Source organism: Chelonia mydas, chromosome 24, assembly GCF_015237465.2.
Source record: "Chelonia mydas isolate rCheMyd1 chromosome 24, rCheMyd1.pri.v2, whole genome shotgun sequence".
Classification (NCBI taxonomy): Eukaryota; Metazoa; Chordata; order Testudines; family Cheloniidae; genus Chelonia; species Chelonia mydas.
In genome coordinates this window covers 4,261,265-4,276,753 of record NC_051264.2, presented here as the reverse complement: position 1 = coordinate 4,276,753, position 15,489 = coordinate 4,261,265, and positions in this window count along the sequence as shown.

Sequence of the window (15,489 nt, the reverse complement as noted above, 5' to 3'; positions counted from 1 at the left end):
CGAGAGGAAGGGTGGCCATGGGGCACCAGAGATCTGGGTTCTATCCCTGCCTCCGCCACGAACAGCATCGTCCCTCCTTGGTCTGTTCAGCCCACGAGAGCTTTGGAGCTGGGCTGGGCTCTCGCTCTGTGGGGGTGCGGTGCCCGGGGGCCGGTGCTGCGGCCAGCCAGGTGGCACCAGCTTTATCTCTCTTTGTGGCCCATCAGCTGGCAGGAGATGCATGGGATTGTGGGGCGGGGGGGGGGGGGCCGGCGAGAGGGAGACCAGGCTATAGGGCTGGGGCCAGTTTCAAGAGCTTTCCCAGAGGCTGGAATTCATCCAACCATGGGTCAGAGCTCCTGAGGCCAGCAGCAGTGGGGCGGGTGAACCCCCCCGGCTGCATGTCCGTTCAGGAGCGTTTAACACCGTGAACTTCACACGCACACACACACAGAGAGTCCTTCACATGGGTGCAGGCAAAGCTCCCAATCCTTCCGCTCAGATCTGCGCCCCTGGCCTTGGGCCTATTCCTGGGGCAGGGTCCGCTGGAGGCTCCGACTCCACGTACAAGGGGCTGTGCTCTGCCCGACAATTTTACAGACTCAACTGGGGACAAGTTAGCAACCCCATTTCACACATGGGGAAACTGAGGCGCAGGGACAAAGCGACTCACCCAAGGGCACACAGGGAGACTGCGGCAGAGCTGGGAACTGATCTCTGGAGGCCTAGCCTTGTGCCTGAATCACCAGGCCAGCCCTCCTCCCTTCTGCTCTCTTACCCCTTCCAGGCCTCCTTCAGGCCAAGAGTGAAGCACGGGGTGGGGGGGAATGGGTGCTTTGCTGGCCACTGCCAGTCCACTGGCTGTACCCCCAGCTCTTGGGCAGCCACAATTAGCGTTTGCCACTATAGTCCCTTTAGGAAATAAAGACCCAGCTGCTATCTAGTACTTGTCAGAGGTAGATCTTAAAGCACATTAACAAAGGAGGTCAGTATCACTTCTGTACAGGTTGGGAAACTGAGGCACAGGGCAGCACAGTGACTTGGTCAAAGGCACCCGGCAGAGCTAGGAACAGAAACCAGGCCTCAAGACTCCCAGTGGAAATGCAACTCACAGGGCGGGCCAGGAAGCTGGATAAAGCGACCCCCGATTCTGTAAAAAGAAAAGGAGTACTTGTGGCACCTTAGAGACTAACCAATTTATTTGAGCATAAGCTTTCGTGAGCTACAGCTCACTTCATCGGATGCATCGAAAAGCATCGAAAGCTTACGCTCAAATAAATTGGTTGTCTCTAAGGTGCCACAAGTCCTTCTTTTCTTTTTGCGAATACAGACTAATACGGCTGTTACTCTGAACCCCGATTCTGTGTGATTCAGGGACAGGCTGGGGGGTTGGCGTAATTCACACCTAATACACCGACAGGCTTATAAGGCTGCACCTGCCTCGGCGTTAACAGGCCTGGTCCTTTAGCTCCCAAGGGCCCAAGTTGGAGGCCCAGCTCCCGTGAGCCCCTCTGCAGCACCCCCTGCAGGCCCGTATCTTGCCAGGGGTGCTGGGTTTCTCATGCACCGCTAGTTTGAGGGGCCGGGGGTGAGCGTGCATGGGGAGGCAGGGGCCCAGTCCTCCCGCCCCACGCCGTGGCTGGGCACGGAAGGCCCCTTCCTCTCCAGTTGAATGAAAGCAGAGCAGGTCCCCAGCCCCACGGCCACAGGGGGTGGGGGAAGGGAAGATGGTTGCTCCTCCAAAGGGGGTGGTCCGGTCCCTCTCCTTCCCCCACTCGGCGACTGGGTTCCAGCACGTAACCGCGGCTCAGCCGAAGCTGGAGGGCGAGATTCAGAAACCACCGCTCCCAGCCGCGCCCCACTGGCCCCCCTCCACATTTCCTGCCTGACGATGCCACCGGCGGCCAGGAGTCTGAGTGCTAGCAAGGCACAAGGGGGGAACCCGAGGTGACCAGCTCCCCAGGGACGCCCGTCTGGGTGATAAGCAGCCGGCTCTGAACCCTGGCTGACCTCGGCTGGGAAAGCAACACGGGCCAGAACAAAAGCTCCCTGCTTCCCTCTCCTGCTTTTCCCCTCCCACTTTCACCCCGTCTTTCTTGAAGAACTGTCAGCACCTCAGGCCGGCTCTGCTGGGGGGTGGGCTGGGGGGAAGAATTAGCTCATGCCAGCCAACAGAGACCCAGGAGGGCTGGAACAATTTGTATAGTGGGGGTGCGGTGAGCCCTTGAACCAAATTGCAAATCCTGTATATAACGGAAACCACTTCAAGCCAGGGGGTGCTGCAGCATCCCTCGTTCCAGCACCTATGCAGAGACCCCACTTTGGTTCCCGGGCAGCCTGGGAGATGCCACCAGCCCCTTTAGCCGTAAGCATCGGCCGTTACGGGATGATCTCGTCTCTCCGGCCTTTGCGAGCCGGAGAACTAGGCCTCTGAGTCAGCACTACTATTAAAGCAATTTTGCCTTGGACAGTGTCCAGCTACCACCCCCGGATCTCTGCTGGTGAGCTAAGGGGATTGCCCCCCCACCCCAAGGAGCAAGGGCGCCCTCCACTGGCCAGAAAGGAGCTTCAGTGGGAACAGGGCACATGACCCAGCCTGGCCCTGCTGTCTGAAAGCTGGGGCTAGCAACACCACTGACTTCTCACCCCTAGGCAGACTGACTCCCCATGGCCCCATGCCTCGTTGCAGCCCTTTCCACCGGTACCAAGTGGGGGTAAAATCCAGCATTGTGCTGGGACGTAAGAGCCAGGGTCAATGGGTCCTCATGATTTCTGTGACTTGGGAAAGGCCACGTCACCGGCTTATTTACAGCACTCCCCAGCCCCAGGGCGAGGAAAGGCCCATCCCTGGAAAGGTCGGACATGACCGGAGGCGGATGGCCTCCGTTGAGGAGCAGGTCGCAGATGCAGGGCTGGGAAAAGCCACGGCAGTGCCGTCCTCTGCAGCGTGTCCAACACAGCATCTCTGCCCCCGACCCAGAGGAGTCGCTCTCCGTGACTCATTCCACGCTTGGCGACTGTGCCCAGATGGCAACCATGCGGCTGGCTAGTGCCCGTGACTTTCGTAAGCAACAATAATACCTAGCACTTTCCATCCACAGACCACAAAGCACTTTACCGAGGAGGCCAGATTATTACCCCCATTTTACAGATGGGGAAACTGAGGCAAGGAGCGGGGAAGCGACTTGCACCCAGCAGGCCAGGAACTGCACCGAATAGACCCTTTTGCTTTGCCTTGAGGAGGTTTACCTCTTAGAAACCCCTGCTTTCCTTTCACACAGAGCCACCGAACGTCCATTAGCTGGCAACAGTTTTGCCAACTTGGCTTGGGCTGATCCTGGTGCGCCTTCTGCAACCCTTTGAGCCAGGGGTTCTCAAACTGGGGTCCGGGGGAGATCAAGGGCCCCATGAAGAACCAGCCTTGGTGGTTCTTAAAAAAAAAAGAAATAAATAAATAAAAAATGAAGGGCCAGCCTGGTCTCAATAAACCCAGACCCTGCAGTCCCCCTTGCTAGGATTTGTGTTACTCCAGGTGGAACTGGGAGCAGAATCCAGCCCTGACAACAAGCGGCGGGGGAGCTGTCCTCAGCACAGGGCGATCCCCACAATTACTCGGCGCCATCCAGCCCCCTGAGTATGTTGGCAGATGCTGCAGCAGGCTTGGGGATTGCAGGACGGGGTTGCTTTCGGAGCATGTAAATGACCTTCCTGCCGTTCTGTGGCCATCTATCATTTCTATGCCCTGGAGCGCTCAGACGTTTCTATGACTTCCCGTTTTAGTGACAAGGAAGGAAGTCATTGCCCCTGTTCTAACGAAAGTTCCTCTGAAAGCTTCCTTGCGCTGTTCATCTGCCTGAACCTTGGGGCTCCTGGGATTGAGCTTGGGGAACTGGGGCCCGGGCCTCGAGGATCAGGTACCTGCAAAGTGACCCAGGAACATCTCAGCATGAGAGTAGCGGGCAGAACCTCGTAGGGAGAGAAAAGGAAGGAACCTGATTCTGGGTTGTTTTAAGGGGTACCCTCACAAACAGAAAGGCCAGACTGGGAACTAGTAGTCCTATCAGCCTGGTAAAACCTGCCGGTAGCAACCACCAGGGCACAGTGTGTGGGGGAAGGCGCTGTCCTTCTTGTAAAGTGGATGGGGAGCTGTCCTCAGGGGATACTCTGAGCGGGTCCCTCCAGAGGAGAGGCTGGGCTTCTGTGCAGATTTCACAGAGCCCTGGACTAGGACACTTTGGTCCCATTCCTGGTTCGGCCACAGTCCTGCTGGGTGACCTTGGGCAAGTTCCCCGCTCTGTGACTCAGCTTCCCTACTCACCCTTTCTCTATTTAGATAAGCTCTTGGGGGCAGGGAATGTTTCTCACTAGGTACGTGTACAGCCCCTAGCCCAATGAGGCCCTAATCTGGGTAGGAGTTTCTAGGCACTGCTGCAATACAATCCATCAGGATGGATTATTCCACCCAAACCCCTTTGTCCATCCCTAGCATCAGGGTCAGCTGTTTCAGGCTACTCCACTGCCACGCTCCAGCCCTTCCCTCCATCTAGCCTAAGGAAATAAAAACCCAGCCCCCTAGCACAGGGTGATATCTGACCCAGCAGGGCACAGCCATGGGAGCAAACAGCTTGGTGACCATATTAAGTCATTCGCGACCATGGAGTTTAGGAACTTGGCTCTCCCAAAAACAGCTTTAGGAAGGGATATCAAGTTCAACCTTCATGCTTCAGGGCATGAGCCAACAACTAATTACTAGGGGCCAGGAAGGAACATTTCTTGGGCGGGGGGGGAATTTCATCTCTGCTGTTTGCTGGGTTCTCTAAAGCAGCTGGTACTGGCGAGTATCAGAATAAAGACAGCAGAACAGATGGACCTTGTGGTCTGATCCAGTCGGGCGATCCCTATGTTCCATGTTCCTTTTCTTCTGTCTGGATTCAGATGTTCCTCTTGTGGGGGACTTTGAGTCTGCATCTGGTCCCTGGGCCACATCCAGTTCACCACAGGCTGGCAATTGGTGCAGGGGAGGAGCTGGATGAAACTTTCCTAGGAATTATGCAGACAGAGAGAGAAGAGGCCAGAAGAGGGTTGGATGCCAGAAGCACATGGATAGTGTGCAGGCAGCGACAGGAGTTTTCCCCTTCACCTTGCCAGGGTCACAAAAAACCCAAGTGATTTAACTTACTTACGAGGCAGAGACATGGGGCGATGTCATGGCTTTGTTTCTTTAGCCAGAGCGAGCTCTTAGCTCGATCATCCCTGACAGCCACAGGGCCAGACTGGTCCCTGCAGCAGTACGAGAGACAGCTGCTTGTGTGACTGCCAGACCGTGGTAGATGTATCAGGGATTGAATCAGCGACCTCCAGAACCAGCCGGCTGGTTGGGGCAGCAACCGACTCATCTCCTCATGTGGATCGGCACCAAGGGAGGCCTGTTACACACGCACCAGTGGGCTACGCTTGCACGTCCCCTAGATTGCTGCTGGGGAGGCCATGTTATAAGCTTGGGCAGCCCGACGTTAGGAATAGGGGTGTGGCCTATCGTGGACCCTCCCCTGCAACTTGTAGCTGCAGAGGCCACACCTCCTCCAGACCCCTGCCCCAAAGAGCTTACAAACAAAAGGGGGGGGGGGAACTGAGGCACAGAGGGTAAGTGGCTTGACCTAGCAGAGCCAGGAAAGAACCCAGGAGTCAGTCCCCGAGTCCCAGGCTGCTGCAGATGGCTACAGAATGAATCCCCAAGTTGCTACATTTCTGGAGCCACTAAGATGGATCTCTGTTACAGGCAGCCATAAATCCTTCCAGATGAGACCATAAACCTTGAGCCATCACGTGTGTGTCTTTATCAAATGGCTTTCAGCAGCTTGAATAACAAAAAGAAAGCTTACACTCAAAGGTTGCGAGAGCGAATGTGGTTTTAACAGTTGAATTAATATGTTTGGTTAGTTCATGTTCGAGGAACATTTGATCGTAAAGTTGTAACCCAGCAGATTAGGGTCTGGTGGACATGTGTCCTGTATGGGCACGCAGCTGCCTTTGGGGCCGGATCCTCAGCCAGCGTGAACTGCTGGAGCGCCATTGACTTCAGAGGTGGATTTATCCCAGGTGAGAATCCAGCCCTAGATGTCTGTGAAAGCACTTGTCACCCTCGATTCTTTGGGTCGGAGCTCCAACCGCCGGGGCTTCGGAAGAAATTTCTTCCATGGGCAAGATTATTCCATAGTTGCTCGCGAAGAAGTTTCTTGTGCCTCCCTCTGAATCTGGGAATTTTTGAGTTTGATCCTCCTATGTCCCAGAATTCCAGTTGCTTCCACTATGTACCCCCTCAGCAAGAAACATCCCAGAATGCATAGAGCTCAGCAGCAAGGCAAAGCACCATGAGGTACCCCTCCAGAACGCTTTACTCCAGACTAAGTCCCCGCTGTGTAGACGTAACGAAGTAGGAAACAGCTGGCCATGCGGACGCAAGTATTGCAGGTTCTCTCAGCTGCAACAGTTAGTGTGCAAAAACCTCAGTGCTAGATACCTTGGCCCTCTCCTCCCCCAGCCGTTTAGACAAGGCCTTAGAGACCAGAAACTGGGCTGAATGGCACAAGGGTCTGTTAATTCCTACATTCCACTCCAGGGCATGGCTATTAAACCTTCCATTAGAGGTTGTCACCTCCAGCCAATTCCTGGCAGGGCCTCAGGAAAACCAGCCCCACCCATCCTTTTGGAAAGCCCAGGGAGATCTAGGGTTGCCCGTTTGGGTTGGACGTATTCCTGGAGGTTTCATCACATGACATAATCTTCAATTAAAGAGGACTCTAATTCCTGGAGACTCCAGGACAGTCCTGGCATCCCTACAGCTCCTCAGACGGGAGATGCTGTAGCAGGACCAGTCGCGATCGCTATAGAACAAGACACCGGTGGCCAGATATTCTCGGCCTCAGGACCCACCACAAGGGCCAGATTGTGAGAGGGGCTCAGCGCCCGAGGCCCTGAGCTCTTTGAAAGATCGGGCCGCTTATTTCGGTGGCTAACCAGGAGCTGAGCACTTTCTGAAGGCCTGCCGAGCCCTTCTGCACACAATTCTGTATTAAGACCATCCCAGTGCAGCTTCGTAGGTCTTGTCTACACGTAAAACACCGCAGGGGTGCGGCTTCAGCGAAGACGCTACCCTTCTGCCTCCCTGAGGGGTGACAGCTAGGTCAACAGGAGACTTCTCCCATCAGCCTAGTACTGTCTACACTGCTGGTTAGGTCGAGTTAACGGCGTCTTTCAGGGGTGTGGATTTTTTTCACCCCATAGCGATGTAGTTATACTGACTTAATTTCCTAACATAGACCAGGCCTTAGAGAGACCATGGGCGTGCCCGAGGAACCGCCCAAGCCTTGAAGGCAGCTGGGCTGAAGAAGCAGGGCCTGGCGCAAAGAGGAACCATGTAACGCGGTTCACCTTTGAGAACGGGTATTATGCAAAACAGGTCGTGGTGCTCGTCCATTTCACTTCTGGGTCGCTCCGGCACAAGCGCTGCTCAGCCTCTTCCTTGCACCATGACGGGCCGCTGTGCGGGATCCAGCTGAGAGCTGATCAGGAGAGCGCGACCAGAGAAAGGGGAAGGATAGCCCCGCGGTTAAATCTCTGGACTGGGGTTTGGGAGACGTGGGATCTGTTCCTGGCTCTGCCCCAACTTGCTGTGCACGTCACTTCACTCAGGAAGTGGCAGAAGGTCCCGCTCCCTGCTGCTTACCCAGGGAGGGGTTGTTACCCAGACATAACGCCACCCACATTACACATTCCCTGGAGCAGCGGGGAAAGTAACCTCCTCTGCTATTGCCCTATCACCACCCCTGCTGAACTCGACTAGATCAGAGACTCGTTGGGAGGTCACGAAGGCAGCAGGCGTTGGATATCCTGTAGGTCCGTCCAACCCATGCCCTGATAGGGAACGAAAGAGCAACTTCTCATACCCCTAGAGGGGGGAAGGGAAGTCTAAGGGATGGTGCATGAGGCTGGGACTCAGGAGAACTGGGTTGAATTCTCAGCTTAGCCACAGTCCCTGGGCAAGTCACCGAATCTCTTTAGTCCTCAGTCCCCCATCTGTAAAACGGGGATGAGAGCATACCCTGCCCCCCCAGGGGTGCTGGGAGGGTCAAATCCATTCGTGGCTGTGAGGCTCTCTGCAACGCTGGAGCTACAAATAGAGCTAGTGGTACTTTCTCTGCAAGATTTAAAGCCACGATCTGACCCTAGGCTCCTCCGACCTTCCTGGGCTTCCTCACTTACTCTCTCCTGCACTGCGTGTTCCAAAGCGCCTGGTAACCCCCAGGCAAGCCAGCGCGCTCCACGCAGGGACGGCTGCACTGCTGGGGTGGCAATAGCTTGTAACGAAGGCATAACACACTGGAGGGTTAGGAAGAGAATCAACTTTGTTTCCTGGCCCTGATAGTGATTTCTACATACCCAGGGCGGGGTATAATCTAACACACAGCGTGCTGTGGGAACCTCTGGATGCTAATTAGCGCAGTCATTATCTTTCTAGGTGACAGCCAGAGGCAGCACGATAGAAGGCCCCTGGGTCCGATTTCGCTAGGCTTTTAGCACAGATCCAGGACATGGCCCCAGCTTTGGAACAGTGTCTGGGAGGGGCCCGCCAGTGCCAGACCCCCGCCTACGAGTCCCACACTCCCTCCAGGGTAGGGCCAGGTGGCTTCACCGCCTCCTTAAAACTGGCCCTCTGGGCCAGCAGCACCCCTGCTTCACACCGCGAACTCCAGTCAGCGAGGGCCACTGAGACAGATGCCGAAGGAGACTCGTACGCTCTTCGGGGATTCACGCCCCTCGCCCAGCATCTGCGGAGATGCGCGCACAGCTGCTGTCAGAACTTTAGGGTTTACTCGTCATCTGGAACACAGCCTGGGAAGTCCTGAGAGTAGCACAGAGAAGGTTAAAGCGTGATCCAATGTGGTTAGCCCTTGGTTCGAGCGCTGTCTGACCCTCCACTTGGCCTCCTTCCTCTGACTCCAGCTGAGAGTCCTGACTCCTTCCAGCAGCAAGCTCCGATCCCCCACCTCACCTCCCGGTCCTTTGCCCTCCAGCTGGGGAAATGCTGCTTGGCCACCCTGAGGCGGGAACGTCCAGATCCCTCTGGGTTGTGGATTGCGAGGCATCTGGGCGACTGGATTTGCCATGGTCTTCTCAGCTGCTCCACTGATGTGCGCATAAACGCCGGTCAGCTAAGCTCCATTCTCACTGGTGTCCTAGCCTGCCCCGAGAGCAGACAGCCCTTGTCCACCCACTCAGTAACCATGCACATATAGGGGAAACTGAGGCACACACAGGCGCCCTAAAAATATTACAAACGATCCCCACTTCGTCACACCTAAGAAACTCCCTGCAGTGCTAGCTCAGCTGCCCAATTGGATGCTGCCAAGATGGGTTATTTGTCATGCCTCAAGCAGCACTCCAAGCTCAGAGGGTCAAAGAGGACACACCAGACCCCATGGCTTTAGAGGAGAAGGTGTCCCATACAGCTGCAACCCACTGGTGAGCGTGTGTGTCACAGGTCCCCATCTGTTTCGGGGCCGAGATGCTGCGTTGGACATGCTGTACAAGTCGGCAGTCCTGGCTCTTTAGATCAGCGCCGGTCCCCAGCGTCCCAACCAAACCAATGCCCAGCCAGCACCTGCGGAATGGTCATCTGGTAACTGTGGCAGTCGGCCATGGGTCACCTCTGCCAGTGGCCAAGTTTGCCACCTTGTCCGGGACAACATTGAGGGAGGTGTTTGCAGCATTGAGAGGGCTCCCCTCCCCCCCCCCACAGCACCTTTCTCTGTCAGGCTGCCATTTCTCTCACGGTGAAGACAGGAAGTTTCATTATTGGGAGGGGAAACTGAGGCACAGGGCGAGATGAAGTAATTTACCCAGGCAGGGAGCCTGAGGCAGAGCCAGCAACCAAGCCCAGGGCTCTTGAGTCAAACACCACCCTTCCTCCCTGTGCTTAAGCAATTGCCACAGCTTTCCTCCAGAGGGATAGCCCTTCCATCAGTGCAATGCAGCCACCTCTGAGGTGGAACTTGGCAGCTGAACAGTTGTTCTCAAACAACTTTTAATCACCACTGCCCTGGGGCTAGCTTTGAACCCCTGAACAGGCTGGGAAAGACGCTGGAACACCTGAGCTAGCTAACTCATTCTTCTGTTACATGTCCCCACATGAAGTACCTCCATCCATCACCAGAACATTTCCTTCTCCACATCTGGTCTCCCATACACTTCCTCTGACCCCTGGATATATGCACTAACTATTCCAACTATGTTGTGGCTAGTGGGTCCTTTCCAACGGCTGAAATATTTCTGGGCATCAATTGTTTTAACATCTATTTCACTTCTCCATTATTCCTCTAATAAGGTCGAACATCTGGAAGGTTGGATGCTTTAAGTACCACTGCTTAGTTCAGTTTAACTATCGCACCATAGTAACAGGAAAAAATCTATGCTACAAACATCCCAGACCATGAAATGCCACAGAAATTGAATATAAATGCAAAAGCCATGTTTCCTTTGTGGGTGTGATATGTTTGCAGCAGCTAACAATCAAAGTAAAAATCTCCCAGGACCTGATATGCAGGAGTATGACTCTGAAGGGGAATGTTTTAAATTCCTCCTGGGTGGTACAGCTAATGGGTCCTGAATTTATCTAGAGGCAAAGATTTTACAAACCTGTCCCTGAAATGCAGCCACCTCTGGGGTGGGGCATGGTAACCATACAACAGCCACACAGAACATGGCACAGGGATCATTCACTCATCACTGAAATGCAGCAATCTCTGGGGTGGGGGACAACAGCTGTTTAACAGTGCCCAGCAACAGCTCAGGCCAGGAAGCTGGGCGTGTTTGGAGACAACTGAAAGCAGAGAGGAGTTATGGAGGTGAAACGTAATGACACATTTTGGAATTAGGCCAGCTCTCTGGCGTTAAAGCCCCCAACTCTTGCACACACAAGAAGGCACCAAGGATCTTCAATGGCTGGGAGAACCATTTTGCGCGTCTTACCAGCACTGAGGGTACTTCTAACATTACAGCACTTTCTACAGCTCACTTCCCCTGCTGCTCCACCACAGCCAACACCTGCGAACCTTCAGGTCCCACTGCAAAGCCCAACTGTTCACCCCAGAAGGAGGGGTGAGCGGATGGAGGAGGAGCTTTGGACAGCAGCTCCTGTCGGTTTGCATTTTTTTCCTCCACCCATCGCTTGCCAGCTTCCACCATATTTGGCGATGCCCTTTAGTCCCCAGCTCCTGGAGTCACGTGGTTAGGGCAGAGTCTTAGCTTCCATTTAAAGAAAAGAAGAGCCAAGCTGGAAAGCGTGGGCCCCCTCCAGGCTCGGACACCAAACGGCAAATAAAAAGAACCCAACGTTTGTTAAGCCGATCTCAACATTAGGGGCCCAACTCATGAATTCTAAACACTTGGGGCTGCCGACACTGAGCAAGCTCTCTGTGCTGGCAAGGAGGGAGGGAGACTCCCAGATACCCTTGCTGGCCAGAGAATACAGCAAGCTGTACAAGAACATCCCCTGGCAGGCTCCCTGCTTTTCCAGATTTCAGAGTAACAGCCGTGTTAGTCTGTATTCGCAAAAAGAAAAGGAGGACTTGTGGCACCTTAGAGACTAACCAATTTATTTGAGCATAAGCTTTCGATGCATCCGATGAAGTGAGCTGTAGCTCACGAAAGCTTATGCTCAAATAAATTGGTTAGTCTCTAAGGTGCCACAAGTACTCCTTTTCTTTTTGCTTTTCCAGAGCTTCAGTTCCAGGGCTAGAAAACCCCCTGAGCTAAATGCAGCCACCACATCAAACATTACCAAAGCCTACAGCTGCCTGTAGCACCCCTAGTGATAGGGAAGAAGAAGGGCTGGGCTGTGATGAATAAGAAGGCGGCTGCTAGGGACAGACAGACCTTGCCGCTCTCTCTGGCTTCTAGGTTGGGCTATATAGGTCACCAGACGGGGTTTCCCCAAAGACTAGCCGACGGAAGGATCACATGCGGGCTCTGGAGTTCTGCTCCCATCACCAGGGCCTCTGGCCAACACCCTCCATTAAGTTGGATGCGTTCGCTGGCTAAGCCACGATAACCCCAGACTGTAACACATCCCACCAGCCCCTCCACGCCCCCCCCTTACCTTTGCATTGTTACCATAAGTCCAGGCAGGGGGTGTTGTTTTTGGCACCACGGCAGAGTGCAATTGCTGACAGATTTCCCCCTCTCTAGCTTTACTGCTCCGGCTGTTACCAAGGAAAAAACTTGGCCAGAGGGAAGGGGAAGAACTGTGTTTGTAAAGGCCCCTGGGCCACACCTGACATGATTGATTGGAAGCACACAATGCAGACACACCTTAGAGGCAGCAGGAGCAGGCAGTCTTGGGGTGATCTGGGATTCCATGCCTAGCCGGTAAGCCAGGGTGACTTGTTCAGAGTCAGCGATTTATCCTGATGCTCAAAATCTGAGACCATGTTAGCAGAGACCTTGGATAAAGGACGGCATCTCCTTCCTTTGGGACATGGAGCAGGGACTGCCCCATAGGAGCAGGGGGGTGAGCCCCACCCAGGCAGCATCCAGCAATTGCAAGAGGCTCTGGGTCAATGACTGTGTTATTGTTTGTGGTACAGTCTTGTCCAGAGAAGTCATAGCTGAGCTCAGAGCCCCGTCGTGCCAGGCGCTGCACAGACATGGAGCGAGACAGTTCCTGCCCCAGTGAGCTCACCGCCTGAATAGCCCAAAAAGGGAGAGGGGAAACTGAGGCACAGAGCAGGGCCGTGACAAAGGTCATACAGCGGGGGGGTGGAGCTGGGACTAGGACTCCTCACTCGCAGGCTAGACTTACCCATTGGGCCGTGCTGCTGTTCGCTCGCCACAGCTGAAGAACAGCCTGGAAAGTCCTTTATGGAAAAGGGACCCTGGAAAAGATCTGGGGGTTGCAGGGGATCAGCAGCTGAGCAGGAGCTCCCAGCGAGCTGCTGGGCCAAGAGGGCTAATGTGACCCTGGGATGCAGAAACAGGGGAATCTTGAGTAGGGGCAGAAGGTTATTTTGCCTCTGTACTTGGCACTGGTGCGACCGCTGGCAGGATCCCGTGTCCAGTCCTGGTGCCCACAATTCAAGAGGGATAAATCACGGCGGGTTCGGAGAAAAGCCCCGGGAGAGATTCGAAAACCTGCCTTCCAGTGATAGACTCAAGGAGCTCCATCTATTTAGGTTAATGACGAGAAGGTGAAGGGGTGACTTGATTAAGGTCCCTAATCAGGGAATTAACGGGCTCTTCAATCTAGCAGAGAAAGGGCTCCCATGAGCCAGCAGCTGCAGCTAGACAGATCCAGACTGTACATGTTTAACAGTGGGAATTCTTAACCATTGGAACAATTGACCAAGGGGCGGCTCCATTCTTAAAGATCTGCCCTGGGCATTAGTGTGGGGACGTTCTCTGGCTGTGCTTCACAGGAGGGTCAGACCAGAGGATCATGTTGGTCCCTTCTGGCCTTGGAATCTATTTCCAGCCAGGCAGGGGCACTAGATGCGGGGACTGGATGTGGGCACTGCAAGATCTCTGTTCTCCTGGGGCCATCTGCATCTGCTCCACAGAAGCCCAGCCTCGCAGACAGCAGCCCTGTTTTTCTATGCAGCTCATTCTCTCCCCATGACGTTCCCGTGCCCAGCCACTACACAGGGGGTCCCTCTATCACAGCCAGAGCGGGTGCAACAGGCTGGGGAGCCAATTGCTTCTATCTAAGGCTTCCACTATTACGGTGCTAGGGGCTGTACAAGTATCCGAGAACCTCACCTTCTTTGATGTATTTATCCTCACAGCACCCTGTGGGGCAGGGCAGCGTTATTATCCTCATTGTGCAGATGGGGAAACTGAGGCACAGAGCAGGTCTAAAGTCTGTGGCAGAGCAGGGACTGGAACCTTTGTCACCTGCTTTGCAGGCTAGCGTCCTAACCACTGGACCAGCCTTCCTCCCACCCCCCTGACATCTAGACCCACAAGCATCATGGGGGTGCCCTGGGGTCCCCTGTTCAGTGAAGGGGCCATCTGAGACAACCCCTCCTGCCCCCCAACTCATTTCACACAAGTCACCGAACAAATCTGTGACAGTTTTTGCTCATACCCAGCCCAGCTCAGATTCAAACCGGTGACCTTAAGGTGACAGACTCTGTATCCTGTTTCCAATGCCCCCCACCACCCCAGCCATGCAGCCCCCACCCCCGAACACAGCTCCCCAAGTGGCGTGAGAAACCCTGCAGATGTGAAAGGAGCTAGCCAGAGGCCCTAATTAGTTTGGCATGTCCCAAGGTTTTACAATCATAACGCTGGGCGGGTGTTTTCACTTTTCATTGTTCGCGGGGCCCCGAGGGTGAGGACAGAGGGTAAACAGGGCCTGTTTCTAACCTTCATGCCAGCCCAGCCATTCCCACCGCACAGGGGAGATTGAAAACACTTAAGCAAACAAAAGCTGAGCCCGGGGTCTTTCCTCGCAGCGTCCTGAGCAGCTCTCAGATAGGATTCTTTGTTATGACTCTGGAGGGATGGAGGACACCCACAAACCTATACAGATCAAAGGCTCCAGGAGAAGGCGGGTCGGCACAGAGGTGGTCCGCTTGAGTTCGGAGTAAGGGGCAGCAGGGACCTGACCCCAAGTTATTTGCCTTATGGCTTGTTTCATTTATTCCTGGGGTCAGGGCATGCAAGATGAGCAGGCAAAGGGGTGGGGGGAACTGGTGCTGTTTGTAAAGCACTTGCTGGGTTTCATCCAGTGCTGTGCAAAGGTAAAGACAGACTGGAGACACTCTGAGGACAAAAGAATAGCTTTGTGTTTTAGGCAGCAGATGGGCACTGGCTTTAAACCCCAGCTCTGCCCCAGCTTCCCCTCATCCCTCCGGCCCTCCACTTTCCCTCTGCCGAATAGAGATCGTAAGCCTCCCTTTGTCCGTTTAGACTGCAAGCGGGTTGGGGCAGGGGCTGTCTCAGAGTGTCTGCGCAGAGCCCGGTACAAGGGGGAGCTGATCTCTTTGTGCTACTGAAACATAAATAGGCTTGGAAGCCTTTGATTGTTATTGACAAACGCCAGTTTCGCCCGACACACCCAAGCCCACGTGATCATTGAAATTGACAGTCTGGCAAGGTAAGAAAAATGCCACCTGCAAACTTCTTAGAGTCCCGCCTTCACGTGTGCAAAATGTGTCATCAGGCTGGCCTCAAAGGGGCTGGAGTAGCGGCGCCGGTTAGGTCGCTTTAACTTTTTCAGTCTCAACATCTCTGGTCAATACATAATGATGGCATCAGGCCCCACACAGCCCGCCATTTTGCAGCATAGTGAAAACGTAAATGGAATAAAAATCTGAAAACGTGCTTAAAAATAAACATTGGGATTCGAGCAATGGAATTCGGCTGAGCCTAAATATAAATAAAAATAACCCCCTGGAAATTCAGGTACCCCGGCAGTGTCGGCTCCGAGGACCTCCGGCGGGTGTTGGTCTT